The following is a 13,782-nucleotide window of genomic DNA, read 5'->3' as shown; positions in this document are numbered from 1 at the left end:
TGCTCTTCTTATTTTATTACTTAGACTTCGAAATTTTGGTTTGACTTCTCACTTGTTTGGATGTTGTTACTAATTTATTGATAGATCTTTTAGTTCACCCTTAAAATCAATTTCCATTTCCTGGTCAATTCATTTCTATGGTCTTTGGACAAAGCCCATGTCTACCTTACCTATATTCTGCTGTTTTGTCTATGACCACCTGTCTTATCTTCTTTTAAATTTTTTAGATTTGTCTAGCTATTTTTTTCCTCTTTTGGATTACTGATATCGTGTCTCTCATTCTGTCAGCTTGCCCTAATCTGCACACTCACAAAGGTGTTTGAAGCAAGTCATCTGGCAGTTCTTGGCTAATCCTCTGGAGAAGCCATTACCAAGGAGCTATGCTGCACACATTCTAGCGTCTGCATCCTTGGTCTGCTTAGCATGCAACTGACAGATGTACAATACCTGAATAAAATTAGGTTTGTGTTTGTAAAGAGTGCACGAAGGGGCAATGAAGCAAGTAGACAAGTTTGTTTGCTTCATACAAAGGGCCTCATGTATTAGGCCATGTATAGAATTCACACTAACACATGGTGTACAGACAAAATGGGAAATGTGTGTACTCACAAAAAAATCTAGCTGCATAAAACTGTGCGCACGCCAAGTTCCATGCACTTCCCCTTTATAAATTCCAATGAACATGAATTGTAACACATTGTGTACATCTACAGTCCCACCCCAACTCCTCCCAAGATTTCACATATTTGAATATGCAAAGCAATATAAATAGCACCATCCTTTCAGTGTGTGTGCAAAAGGTAATGGCAAAAGCACATAGAAAAAAGAAGAATTTCAGCAAATGCAAAATGGAGGCAAGGAAAAACTATTTATTGGCATAAGCAGTGGTCTAAGCAACAAAAGGAAGTTATGGAGTGATACGTACATCGCAGAGACATTCAAAAGATCACAGACAATATGACAAAAATTGACTCCTGTGCCAAGGACACAAATCCACTTGCAAAGAAACAGGTAGAACACAATTCCTCAAAGTCTGCCTTTGTAAAGCCGGCACCAGTTCAGCACACACCTCCAAGAGGATAGCTCTTGGAAATCAAAATCAACTTAGAAGCCAGTCATCATCATTTCTAAATAAACGCTACTGTATCTTCTAATTCTTCCGATCTCTTCTAATAACACTAAAGCATCTATGGCAGTTAGAATAGTTTGGCCATTCCATGCACCATTATATTGTTACAAAATGATTACAATCAAGTGAATTAAATTTGTAAACAATATGCAGTTAATTTCGGTGTATTTAATAAATCCCATGTCATCGATGCAAATCTGAAAAAGAAAGGAAATGACACAGAAACAGTAGCACTGCTTTGATGCTGGGTGCCACCAGTTTGCAAAACCGAGCAGAAACTTGTGTATGCACGGTGTGAGGCTGCCGTGAAAAGGTGTGTGGCTTTTATGCCAAGTTTAGTTTTTATACATCTCAAAGTGTGCAAGGAAATGGTTTATGCATGAAGCCCAAAGTGTTCATTCAGTTTTTCATTTTATTCCATTCATCTGTCAATTTTCAAGACGCTTAGTACAATTTAGAGTGGTGAGGAACTGTTAGCTCATTGAAGAAACAAATCCTTGACAGACATTCTTTGGATTGTAGGAGGAATACCTTGAAGACTCATTGGGTCTTCTGTACAGATTCCACACTAGAAGTCTGGAGTTATGGGAGAGCAGTGTTAACCACTGCATCATCATATCTTGGGCCAGAGCAGCAACTGCAAAATGCCACCTTAGCTACAGCACATGTCAGATTGAAGAGGCTGTGGTGAGGAAGATGAGTAGAAGATGGAATGCAGGATGAAGTAATCATTTCAGATTTGTTTTTAGGCGATGAAAGACAGAGCACATATGAAATGATGAAGAAGGACTTTGGAGGTCCTTTAACTAAGAATGCATAACATCTCCCAGTCATTTTGATCTAAGTGAATAATTCAGTCTTTAAGTGCATAAGAGGATAGATTCCTCGGGTATGCAGAATGACACATTTCTGGCAGCCCTTCAGAGATCATTGGCCTGAGAATAGACAGAATGGAAATGTCATCTGGTTGCCAGCAGCAGTTGAAACACAACTTAAAACAATGGGGTGATGCATTTTGTTGTAATGTCACCTATACCACTATAGACTGCATTTCAGTCATCCTTCTGCAACATACAAAACCGACTTGCCATTTAACATTTTCTGCATATGCTGTTGACCAAGACAGCAAATGGTTCTGCCTTCAGTACTGTGACAATGTGTTGACATGGCCTGTATACATCTGCTTAGTTTACATAACAATTATACAATTCACAGGACACAGAGAAAGCACAGAGAAAGTCATTCTCAAAATATCAGAACAATTGTAATCACAGCTCTTGTCAGGATGCTGAAATGGTGCAGGGCACATGCAAGACTAAATGGTTTTCCAAAACAGACACGTCTTGTGCACTCAACTGCTTCTAAAATTCAAAACAGCAGAACTCTTCATCCATAAACTACAATCCAATCTATCCCTGCCTGTTTTTTTTTTACATTGAGTAGAAGGGGTTAGAAGACACGATTGTTGCAGGAGAGAACAATCCTGTTCAGAATCCATCTTTTTACCCTTCCATCTGCCCATTTGCCATTATATTGTTACTGGGTGCCACACGTACTTATAGCAGGTCACTAATTAACTTAAAGTGCATGACTTTAGGATTTGGGAATAGCTAGTGAAAATATATAATGACATTAGACGAAAGTGAAGGGTATTTTAAATTAAATCTAGGGCCTTGAAGCAATGAGTGAATAATACTAACCATTGTGTTAGCCTAGAAAAATAACAGTATTTTCCAAAATGAGACAAGTCATTCTATTGGCAAAAATTAATTGAGATGACTGTGGCAGATTTTAAAATAAATTACTGATGTTTATCTTCATCCAGAGTTTGTAAGCCAAAGACACTGCAAAGATGGAACCATTCTTGTTGTATTATGTGGTGTAAATAGAAGGTGTGGCATCCGGCTGGGGGTGGAGCCCAGCCGGGATGCCCAGGAGGACCTGGAGGAGATCTTGTACCTCCTCAAGACCGCGAGGGGGCGACCGCCCTGGTTGTATTTGGGCCACGGGTAGAGGGCTTGGAAACCCAACCCTGTAGGGGCCCATGGCCACCGCCAGGCGGCGCCCCAGTGCCTGAAGAAACCTGGAACTCAGCACTTCCGCCACAAAAGGAAGTGCTGGGGGGAAGAAGACAGGGGACACCCGGAGGGCTTCCGGGTGCACAGCCGGCACTTCCGCCACACTGGGGCGTGTCTGCGGAGGAATGCCGGGAAGCAGCTGGAGCCCATCCGGGTTCCTATATAAGGGGCCGGAGAGAGGACTGGAGGCGGCCAGGAGAAAGGCATTTAGACTGTGAGGCCTGGACTTTGGGGGATCGGTGCAAGAGGCACTGGGATGTGCACTGAACTTAAACTGTAAATATATTGTAAATAAACGTGTGTGTGGTGGAACAAACGATGTCCGTCTGTCTGTGTCCGGGTCAAGTTCACAAAGGCTTGGTAGTTTTACTGAAAATGGCAAGAGTGGATGTGCCTGGTGTTGAACTTGATGTCTCATATACAAGGATAGTAACAAATTATTGAGATTTCCCTATACTATGTAGCATTATTTATCAAATACTAGGGGGCTTTGCCCCCTGCTTGCTTCACTCGCCAAACCCCCCCGGCCTGCGCTACGCCACAGCCACTTCGTGTCTCTGCCGCGTGTGTTTGTAGATTTCACTTTCACCAAACAACAAATCTTTTAATTCTCACAGATACGCCTGTTCATTGAGAAGAAACACTACTTTTCCCTGATGGCTACATGAATTAGATGATCTACAAGTCTCCAACTTAAAGTTTAAATCCGAACAATATATTCATTCTATTTTCGCTGTTATGTTATTTCACTGAGTAATAATTTCTATTTGTTTATATATAATTGTATATAATCTTTACTATCATTTTTTGAGTCTTTCGAATTTTAATACTTTCATTATCTCTAGCCTGCTCTGCATGTGTATTGCACCAACATTTTTTAATTCTTTACGACATTCTACTTTGTCATCTACTGTTTGTCTTTTATTTCAGCCCCTGTCGTGGTTAAATCTCTTGCCTCAAAGATTTGTCTCGCAGGATGTGAAAGTATCTCTCTGAAAAAGTCCAATCTCGTCCCAGGCTAAAAAGTCTTGTCTCGTCCCAGGATTTTTTAATTTTATAGAGACAAAATGAGCCACTGCTTTATTCACACCCGCACATCCCAATTAATTGACTGCTCAGTCAGTGATGGCATCCTATGTGAAGACAGGATTATATAAGCAGGAAGCATCAAGTAGTCAAAGACTCAAGACTTACATAGCTTTGAGTGAGAAATGGTAATGGATATCGGAATGAGTTGCTTTGAAATTTTGTATACAAAATGGTATTCAGTTAGAAAACATCTGGACACCAGAGGCCATGATTAGAAATAGACCTTTGTTGACAGCGGCCAGCAAAAGGTGACACAACATGTGAAGAGTAATAGATAATCAGCCAGGATCTCAGTCTAACACTGTGACAAAACAGGCAAATAGTGTAACAGCAAACAACTTACTCTCCCGTGAATTTCCACACTGACATGCCAAGTTGGTGGACACTGTCCTGGTTGTGCCCTTGGACCCAACAAACTGTTGTCAGCTAAACGTCTTGGTCTTTACTATTTGAATGGGGCCACTTCAAATATGAATTTGCTTTGAGATAAATTGCATCTTCGGTCAACTGAGATTATTCTGTAAAGTAATTATCCAGGATCATTGGCACTTGCCCCAGCAGATTCAGGGACAGTTTCGACCCACAAGTCGTAAGGCTGCTGAACAGTCAGTACTCAAATATTGTAGTTTTATGAACTGTGTGTTGTGAAATAAGTACAGAGTACAGATAAAGGTTTGGGGTATCCACCCCATATACTTGAAAACACAGTTTGAAAAAATTAGCAGTCTTTATAGACTGAGCTCAAAACAGATCTGAATACAGTATGAATGATGGTGGTTTATATGGTGATTGAACAGGAAGGGGCGGGTCCAGATTCAAAGGAACTGGAAGTGATGTCAGAGGACTCAGGTTCAGTCTGCTGGTCAGCAGAGGAAAATAGAGAGAGTGTTTGTGAACAGCACCAACCCCTGGCTCAATGGATAAGTACAATTATTTCAGCCCATAAACTGTCTCCCATGCGCATGTGTGTGACAGTGTATCAATAAATAATACAGTTAATGTAGGGCTCCATCAGGCTGTATTAAAGGAAAAAAAAATGTAATATTATTTCCACACTGAAAAGGAAAGCAGGTTAAACACACAATGTTTTGGCTCTTTAGCCTTCATCAGGTGTACAACTGTGATGGTCCAGTTTGGCTCTAGTAGCCACAACATCCTTGGACCCAGAAACATTGATAACATTACCAGGAATAGCCAGGCAAATGAGGGCACATAAGAGACAAGAGTAGGTGCAGGTATACAAATGCTTTTATTTTCAAACAAAGTACAAACTGTGCAGTGATCTTCCATAAATAAATTAATAATCCAATATAAAAACGTTGAGTCTGGAGAAGGCTAAAAAGTACATAAAAATAAGCAATAAATATTCCACGCTAAGCATGAGGTTAAAATTCCCAGGAAGAATTAATCCATTAACTAATAATGAATCTTCCCCTTAAAACTGACATCTTCTCGATTTTACTTTCACGGTTTTCTCACTACATGAGATGTCTAACCAGTGCAGTTAACCTTTCAAACAGAACTCAACTCCCTGCTGCCAGTCTTTTGGTGTCTTTTGGCCTCCCTTGTTTCCTGTTGACACTCCTCTGCCTTTCATGGCAGCCCTCATGAAATGGTTGGTTGCTCCTGCTTCCCAGACTGCTCAGTAGGAGCCACCCGACTCCTCTAGCACTGATCTTGCTCTCTTCTACCTTCCCATCCACCTGCTTTCTTTCCACAGCACCATGACCATTCCGACCCAATTCCACTATCTCTTTCATTCTTGCACTCTCCTTCCTTCTTTCTCTATATTTCTTTCAAATTGTTCCCCTCTCTGTTCTTCTCCTGCTGCATTTATAGTACAGTCATCTCCAGGTGCCTCCCGATTGCTGCGCTGTCATTGACCTGCAATCATTAATTAATCCCTGCATGTGCACCCTGCACCCTATGAGTCTGAGTGAGCTCTCTTTATTTAAAACTGTGCATCAGCACACACCTAAATGCATTTTATTACAACAACTGAAAAGGAAAGAGCAATTAACATATATGAAGGGATGAAGGCAGCCAGGAAAGATCAAAGGAGAAAAGGTGAGAGTAGGTGAGAAAAAACTGCCATTAGGGAGGACAAAGGAAGAGATTACAAAGGTCATATGTGATCCTGGATTGACAATGAGCCTGGAATTTTCTGGTTTTACTTTGAAAAATGTCTTTGAAGTCCTGTGAAAGAACTCAACCGGTGAGATCCATGAGGCTATGATCACTGGATGTGAAGTGCTCTGCAGTATGCTTTGTAAGGTTTTTAATTTTAACGACTCAAAAATACTCCCTAAAACAACATTTATTTATATAGCACATTTTCATACAAAAAAATGTAGCTCAAAGTGCTTTACAAAATGAATAGAGAAATAGAAGACACAATAAAAGATAAACATAAGTCAACATTAATTAACATAGAATAAGAGTAAGGTCTGATGGCCAGGGACGACAGAAAAAACAAAAAAAAAACTCCAGATGGCTGGAGAAAAAAATAAAATCTGCAGGGATTCCAGACCATGAGACTGCCCAGTCCCCTCTGGGCATTCTACCTAACATAAATGAAACAGTCCTCTTTGGATTTAGGGTTCTCACAGAAGGACTTGATGATGATGGTCATGTAGACTTCTGGCTTTTAGTCCATCATTGTCGGAGCATCATGAAGCTTTGAGTAGGTGGTGGTGGTGCAGGCCACCACAAAGAAACCGGAAAACGAAACAGAAGAGAGAGTTGGGGTCAGTACGGATTTTAGAGCCACCATGAATAGTTATTATGATGAATTGAACATACAGAGTATCAGTATTAAGTTAAAGTGAAGTTATAAAAAGGCCATGTTAAAGTAATATGTTTTCAGCAGTGTTTTAAAGTGCTCCACCGTATCAGCCTGGTGAATTCCTATTGGCAGTCTATTCCAGATTTTAGGTACATAACAACAGAAGGCCGCCTCACCACTTCTTTTAAGTTTTGTTCTTGGAATTCTAAGGAGACACTCATTTGAAGATCTAAGGTTACGATTTGGAATATAATGTGTCAGGCATTCCGATATATAAGATGGAGCGAGATTATTTAAGGCTTTATAAACCATAAGCAGAATTTTAAAGTCAATCCTGAATGACACAGGCAACCAGTGTAGTGACATCAAAACTGGAGAAATGTGTTCGGATTTTCTTTTCTTAGTTAGGATTCTAGCAGCTGCATTCTGCACTCGTTGCAAATGATTTATGTCTTTTTTGGGTAGTCCTGAGAGGAGTGCGTTACAGTAATCTAGTCGACTGAAAACAAACACGTGAACTAATTTCTCAGCATCTTTCAGTGATATAAGCGGTCTAACTTTACTTATGTTTCTTAAGTGAAAAAATGCTTTCCTAGTGGTCTGATGAATATGCGATTTAAAATTCAGATTACAGTCAACGGTTACCCCTAAGTTTTTTTACTTCCGTCTTGACTTTTAATCCTAATGCATCAAGTTTATTTCTGATAACCTCATTGTATCTATTATTGCCAACCACTAAAATTTCAGTTTTCTCTTTATTTAGCTTGAGAAAATTACTATTCATCCATTCAGAAATACCAGTAAGACATTGTGTTTGTGAATCGAGAGAGTCGGAGTCATCAGGTGCTATTGATAAGTACAGCTGTGTGTCATCAGCATAGCTGTGGTAGCTCACGTTGTGCTCTAAGATAATCTGACCTAACGGAAGCATGTAGATTGAGAAGAGCAGCGGACCCAGGATAGAGCCTTGTGGAACACCATATCGGATATCATGTGTCTTCGAGTTGTAATTCCCACAACTAACAAAATATTTTCTCCCTGTCAGGTAGGATTCAAACCAATTTAAGACACTGCCAGAGAGGCCCACCCATTGACTAAGGAGATTTCTAAGAATATTGTGATCAATGGTGTCAAATGCAGCACTCAGATCTAAGAGGATGAGAAGAGATAAATGGCCTCTGTCTGCATTTACCCGCAAGTCATTTACTACTTTAACGAGTGCAGTTTCTGTGCAGTGATTTGTTCTAAAACCTGACTGAAATTTATCAAGAATAGCATGTTTATTGAGGTGGTCATTTAATTGCAAAATGACTGCCTTCTCTAGAATTTTACTTAAGAAGGGCAGGTTAGAGATGGGACTAAAATTTTCAAAAGCAGAGTAGTCAAGATTATTTTTCTTGAGCAGGGGTTTAACTACAGCAGTCTTAAGACACTCTGGGAAGACCCCCGTATTTAATGACAAATTTACTATGTCAAGAATATTATCAATTAGCACGCCTGATACTTCTTTGAAAAAAAAAGAAAGAAACGATGTGCCAGCCATCTCCCTATTTCACCTAAAGAGATATCTGGACACTTCCTACAAGAAATGCAGTAAACAAGATTTTTAGACTGGAAATCATCGCAGCTGATGTCAGACGTCCATTACATGTAGAACTTTCAGTAAACCCCCCTACAAATCACTTCCCAGTGCCGTAAAGCATTATAATAAATTATTTCAAAGGTAATAATAATTTAAGCTTTTTGCATGTATTGTTTAACTATCTAGTTTAAAACCTCCAATCAAACAGTTAGAATTAATTAGCATTTTTTCAGGTGTCAATATTTCTGCATTTTTTTATAACTTTTAACTGTTTATCCATATGTGTTTTATTTTTGTCCCTTTTTGATTCAACCAAGAAGGCAAATTTTATATTTTCATATATAAACATGACAAAATAAAACCCTTAAACCTTTATTCCTCTATAGAAACTGCATGGCTGTTTGCTCACTGGAGCCACCCTGACAAGGTGATGTCTACCTTTAGGGCTGACCACAGGTTCCAAGATCTCCACTCTTCCTACTTTGTATTTATTGTGGTTAACTGAAGGTTTTCCACTTGTTTGCATTCCTAGCACAAGCCAAATGCTGTAAATGGTTACTTCAAAATTTAGAGCAGGCACACATAGTACAAATACACAACATCACGTACTTGAATGTGGCAGGGACATTGCACAAAGCAAAAGGAATTGCAACAGTACAGCACAGTTCCTGATGAAGTCAGAGTGCTACTGCGGGGCAAGTAGCTGGGACTGCCAACAACTACATGAAGCAACATGACCCAGATAGGCACTTTATTTATTTATTTATTTATATGCAGTTTATTGCAGTTTATATGTATGGTTCATTTTGGGGAGTAGAAGGAAATTTTTCCAAGATGCAGAGCTGATCTGTTGAAAATTCAAGTTGAACCATCACAATGCATCCCTCTTCCTAATGTAAAAATAGTCATTCCAGCAGCTGACACATCCTTGGTGTTTTCCAGTGCAGTAGCCTCTTCTCCACACCTTGCACATGGAGAGAAAGCAGGCAGGATGGGCAGCCCCATTGCCACTGGAGTACTGCACCAGGCAAATAATCTTGTATACTTCTTCTACAGTTTTGTACGCCAAACTGCTATTGACATGAAAATCCTCAGTCAAGGGATGGTAGGCTTTAATTGTGGCTGCATCATATCTTTAATCAGACACTTTGAAATTGTTTCCTTGAGTTAAATTTCCTGTGAAGTACATTTATAGTTTATTTATCTGTGTAGGGTTTGCCACTGGCAAGCTATATGAAGAATGTGATGTTTTAGCTAATTTGTATACTTTGTGTAAGTTTTCACTAGAAATTGGAATTTAAAGATAAAGATCTGCATGAACTGCAAAGACAAAGATGAAACACGTTCTTAAGACCGATGTTATGGCCAGTTACTTTAAATGTAAAAAAAAATGTTTTTTTGCTGATTGGTTGAAAAAATTCAGAAGGATAGTCTTTAATCTGACATAAAACAAATTTCAAATGTTGGATAGGCAGGCTAACATATTCCAAAGCAGGAAGGGAACTGTGCACTGTTTGCAGTGTATTTTAGATTATCTCATTTCATTCATTCGTATGCCCTATAATTAAAAAAGCAGCAAATGAACAACTGCTAAATCACAAAGTGTGGCCTTTCACTTTCAATAGGCTGCCCAAATGTGTGGCTTTACTCGGCTAATCAGAAGGGCTACTAGCATCCTGCTTTGTTCAATTAATAAAAAAGCATCTTAAAAAGTTGCTGATCAAAAAGAGAACTGTGCATTTTTAGTTCACAAACTAAACCAATAAATACAAGTAGTAATAATAGTAGAAGTAGTAGTAGTAGTAATGTCACATATACAGCAAAGAAATAATTCAAAGTGTTTGGAGAGGTTCACAAAGAGTCAGTCATGAGGACTCACAATTAAAGGTGTACAATACACTCATGCCACGTACAGTATGTGACCCGAGCTAAAGAAGAGGTCACCATGTCAGCGAAGTTGGAGCCATTTCTAGAGATGAGAGTCAGACATGTCACTGGAGGAGCTATAGATTTTAACTGCTTATCTATCTATCTATCTATCTATCTATCTATCTATCTATCTATCTATCTATCTATCTATCTATCTATCTATCTATCTATCTATCTATCTATCTTGATACTGTGGGTCTAAGACTGAAAGTTAGGGCTTACAACAAAATTTGCTATGGCTCCAGCGTTTTAGCATTGAAGGTTGGCTAATGTGTATCATGTGCTATTCATACTTTACCTCCAACTGTTAGAATTTCAAAATCCTCCTTGTTGCATTCGATTTCCCTGAAGGTTGAGCAAGTACATCATTTGATAAAATGTGGGCAGTTTTATTTTTGTATATTTATTTTTATAAAGCAATAATGAGTCCCAAGGCCTGATAGTGAATCCATGTGCTGCTAAATAATGTTTTGTAGATTTTTGTGGTGTTAGTTAGTTAGTTAGTTAGTTAGTTAACTCACCTAATGTACACAGTAGAGCTGTCCTTTTACAAGTCACCTGGAGTGTGACACCTTGTATGCATTGTCTTCCCAGTCCCAGTGTAGTCTGGTGTTGACAGACTAATTGACACAAGCACTGAATCATTGTAAGCATTTAAAATATTAACAAGGAACTACTACAGTAAATAGCTCTTTTTTAAAAGGTGTTTGCTATCAAATATGTAGCATGTGTCATCCATCCATCCATTACCCAACCCGCTGTATTCTAATTACAGGGTCACGGGGGTCTGCTGAAGATCTCAAAATGTCCTGACTGCTATATGGGGTCATGGGGTGGGGTGCGGGGGGGCTAGAGACTTTCCTGGCAGCACTTAGTGCAAGTCACTAAACAGCCCTTGACAGGGAGCTAATATAATAATTCATAGAGAGTCTACTGTTTTTAAGTGTTAAAATGGCATATTCACGTTCATTTCAGGAGGTCCATGAGTCCTACAGTTTTTTGTTAAAACCCAGTTTCTTAATGAGGATCCAGTTATTGACGCATTTGTTAAGAATTTGTTATATTTATGTTTAACATTTTTATTTTTGTTTCAATAATGTCATTTAGTTGTTCTTTCTTTTTTGCAGATACCATTTTGTGTGTGGCTTCATGGGCACCTCCATATTGTTTGTGGACTGCTCATACTGCATGATCCATCTGTGATGATCTGACTTGTAGGCATGAGACAAAATGTTATGTTTTTATTTCTGTAATACAAAATACTGCCAATACGAAGTGAGGGTTTGTACTCTGTATTGTGTGACATTACAACATGATTTTATGAAACACAAAGGCAAAAAAAAAAAATTACATTGAAAAACTAGGTACAACATGGCAAGCTGACTTCACTTTGGCAGAACTGTTAATCACCTTCTGTATTATGATGTGAAGTTGAAAATTGCCACCACACAGCATAGACATCACTGTACATGAATGTAGGGTGGGACTGCAGGTCTGACATGCAAGTTAATGTTTCACTCTCTGGGCTCTGGGCTGAGGTATGTACTACCACCCCAGGTCGAGAGAGGGCGCCGGCACTAACCATGTCTCCTTCTGTTCCCTCCACAATGCTGAGACAATGCCCAGTGAGGGCATTTGACTCTGCCACTTTCAGTTCATCAGCTATACACATTATTAGGAACACCATACTAATACGGTGTTTGATCCCCTTTCGCCTTCAGAACTGCCTTAATTCTACGTGGCATTGATTCAACAAGGTGCTGAAAGCATTCTTTAGAAATGTTGGCCCATATTGATAGGATAGCATCTTGCAGTTGATGGAGATTTGTGGGATGTACATCCAGGGCACGAAGCTCCCATTCCACCACATCCCAAAGATGCTCTATTGGGTTGAGATCTGGTGACTGTGGGGGCCATTTTAGTACAGTGAACTCATTGTCATGTTCAAGAAACTAATTTGAAATGATTCGAGCTTTGTGACATGGTGCATTATCCTGCTGGAAATAGCCATCAGAGGATGGGTACATGGTGGTCATGAAGGGATGGACATGGTCAGAAACAATGCTCAGGTAGCCCGTGGGATTTAAACGATTCCCAATTGGCACTAAGGGGCCTAAAGTGTGCCAAGAAAACATCCCCCACACCATAAGACCACCACCACCAGCCTGCACAGTGGTAACAAGGCATGATGGATCCATGTTCTCATTCTGTTTACGCCAAATTCTGACTCTACCATTTGAATGTCTCAACAGAAATCGAGACTCATCAGACCAGGCAACATTTTTCCAGTCTTCAACTGTCCAATTTTGGTGAGCTTGTGCAAATTGTAGCCTCTTTTTCCTATTTGTAGTGGAGATGAGTGGTACCCGGTGGGGTCTTCTGCTGTTGTAGCCCATCTGCCTCAAGGTTGTGCGTGTTGTGGCTTCACAAATGCTTTGCTGCATACCTCGGTTGTAACGAGTGGTTATTTCAGTCAAAGTTGCTCTTCTATCAGCTTGAATCAGTCGGCCCATTCTCGTCTGACCTCTAGCATCAACAAGGCATTTTCATCCACAGGACTGCCGCATACTGTATGTTTTTCCCTTTTCACACCATTCCTTGTAAACCCTAGAAATGGTTGTGCGTGAAAATCCCAGTAACTGAGCAGATTGTGAAATACTCAGACCGGCCCGTCTGGCACCAACAACCATGCCACACTCAAAATTGCTTAAATCACCTTTCTTTCCCATTCTGACATTCAGTTTGGAGTTCAGGAGAGGTCTTGACCAGGACCACACCCCTAAATGCATTGAAGCAACTGCCATGTAATTGGTTGATTAGATAATTGCATTAATGAGAAATTGAACAGGTGTTCCTAATAATTCTTTAGGTGAGTGTATATCCTGTGGTCCTTAAAAATAGATGTCACTCGATGCAGTGTGTCCCAAGCCTAGGAGAGATTCCCAAACTGTAGAAACTTTATTTCTGTTACTTTCTGTCTCTGTCAAGTATGTGTCTCGTTTCTTAACCTCCTTTGTTTAAATGGGGACGACATTGGACTGATGAAATGTTTCATGAAAGTGATAAACAAAGAAGGAGAAGGATTTTGATATTTGAGTCAGATGTTTCTGTCAATAACTGATGCCAACATTAAGACAGACACTTTTGCTGGTTCATAAATCAGATACGTCATCAATGGCAAGCAGTTAGA

The sequence above is a fragment of the Polypterus senegalus genome, chromosome 15 (genome assembly GCF_016835505.1).
Source record: "Polypterus senegalus isolate Bchr_013 chromosome 15, ASM1683550v1, whole genome shotgun sequence".
Taxonomy (NCBI): domain Eukaryota; kingdom Metazoa; phylum Chordata; class Cladistia; order Polypteriformes; family Polypteridae; genus Polypterus; species Polypterus senegalus.
Note: the sequence above shows the minus strand (reverse complement) of the source record.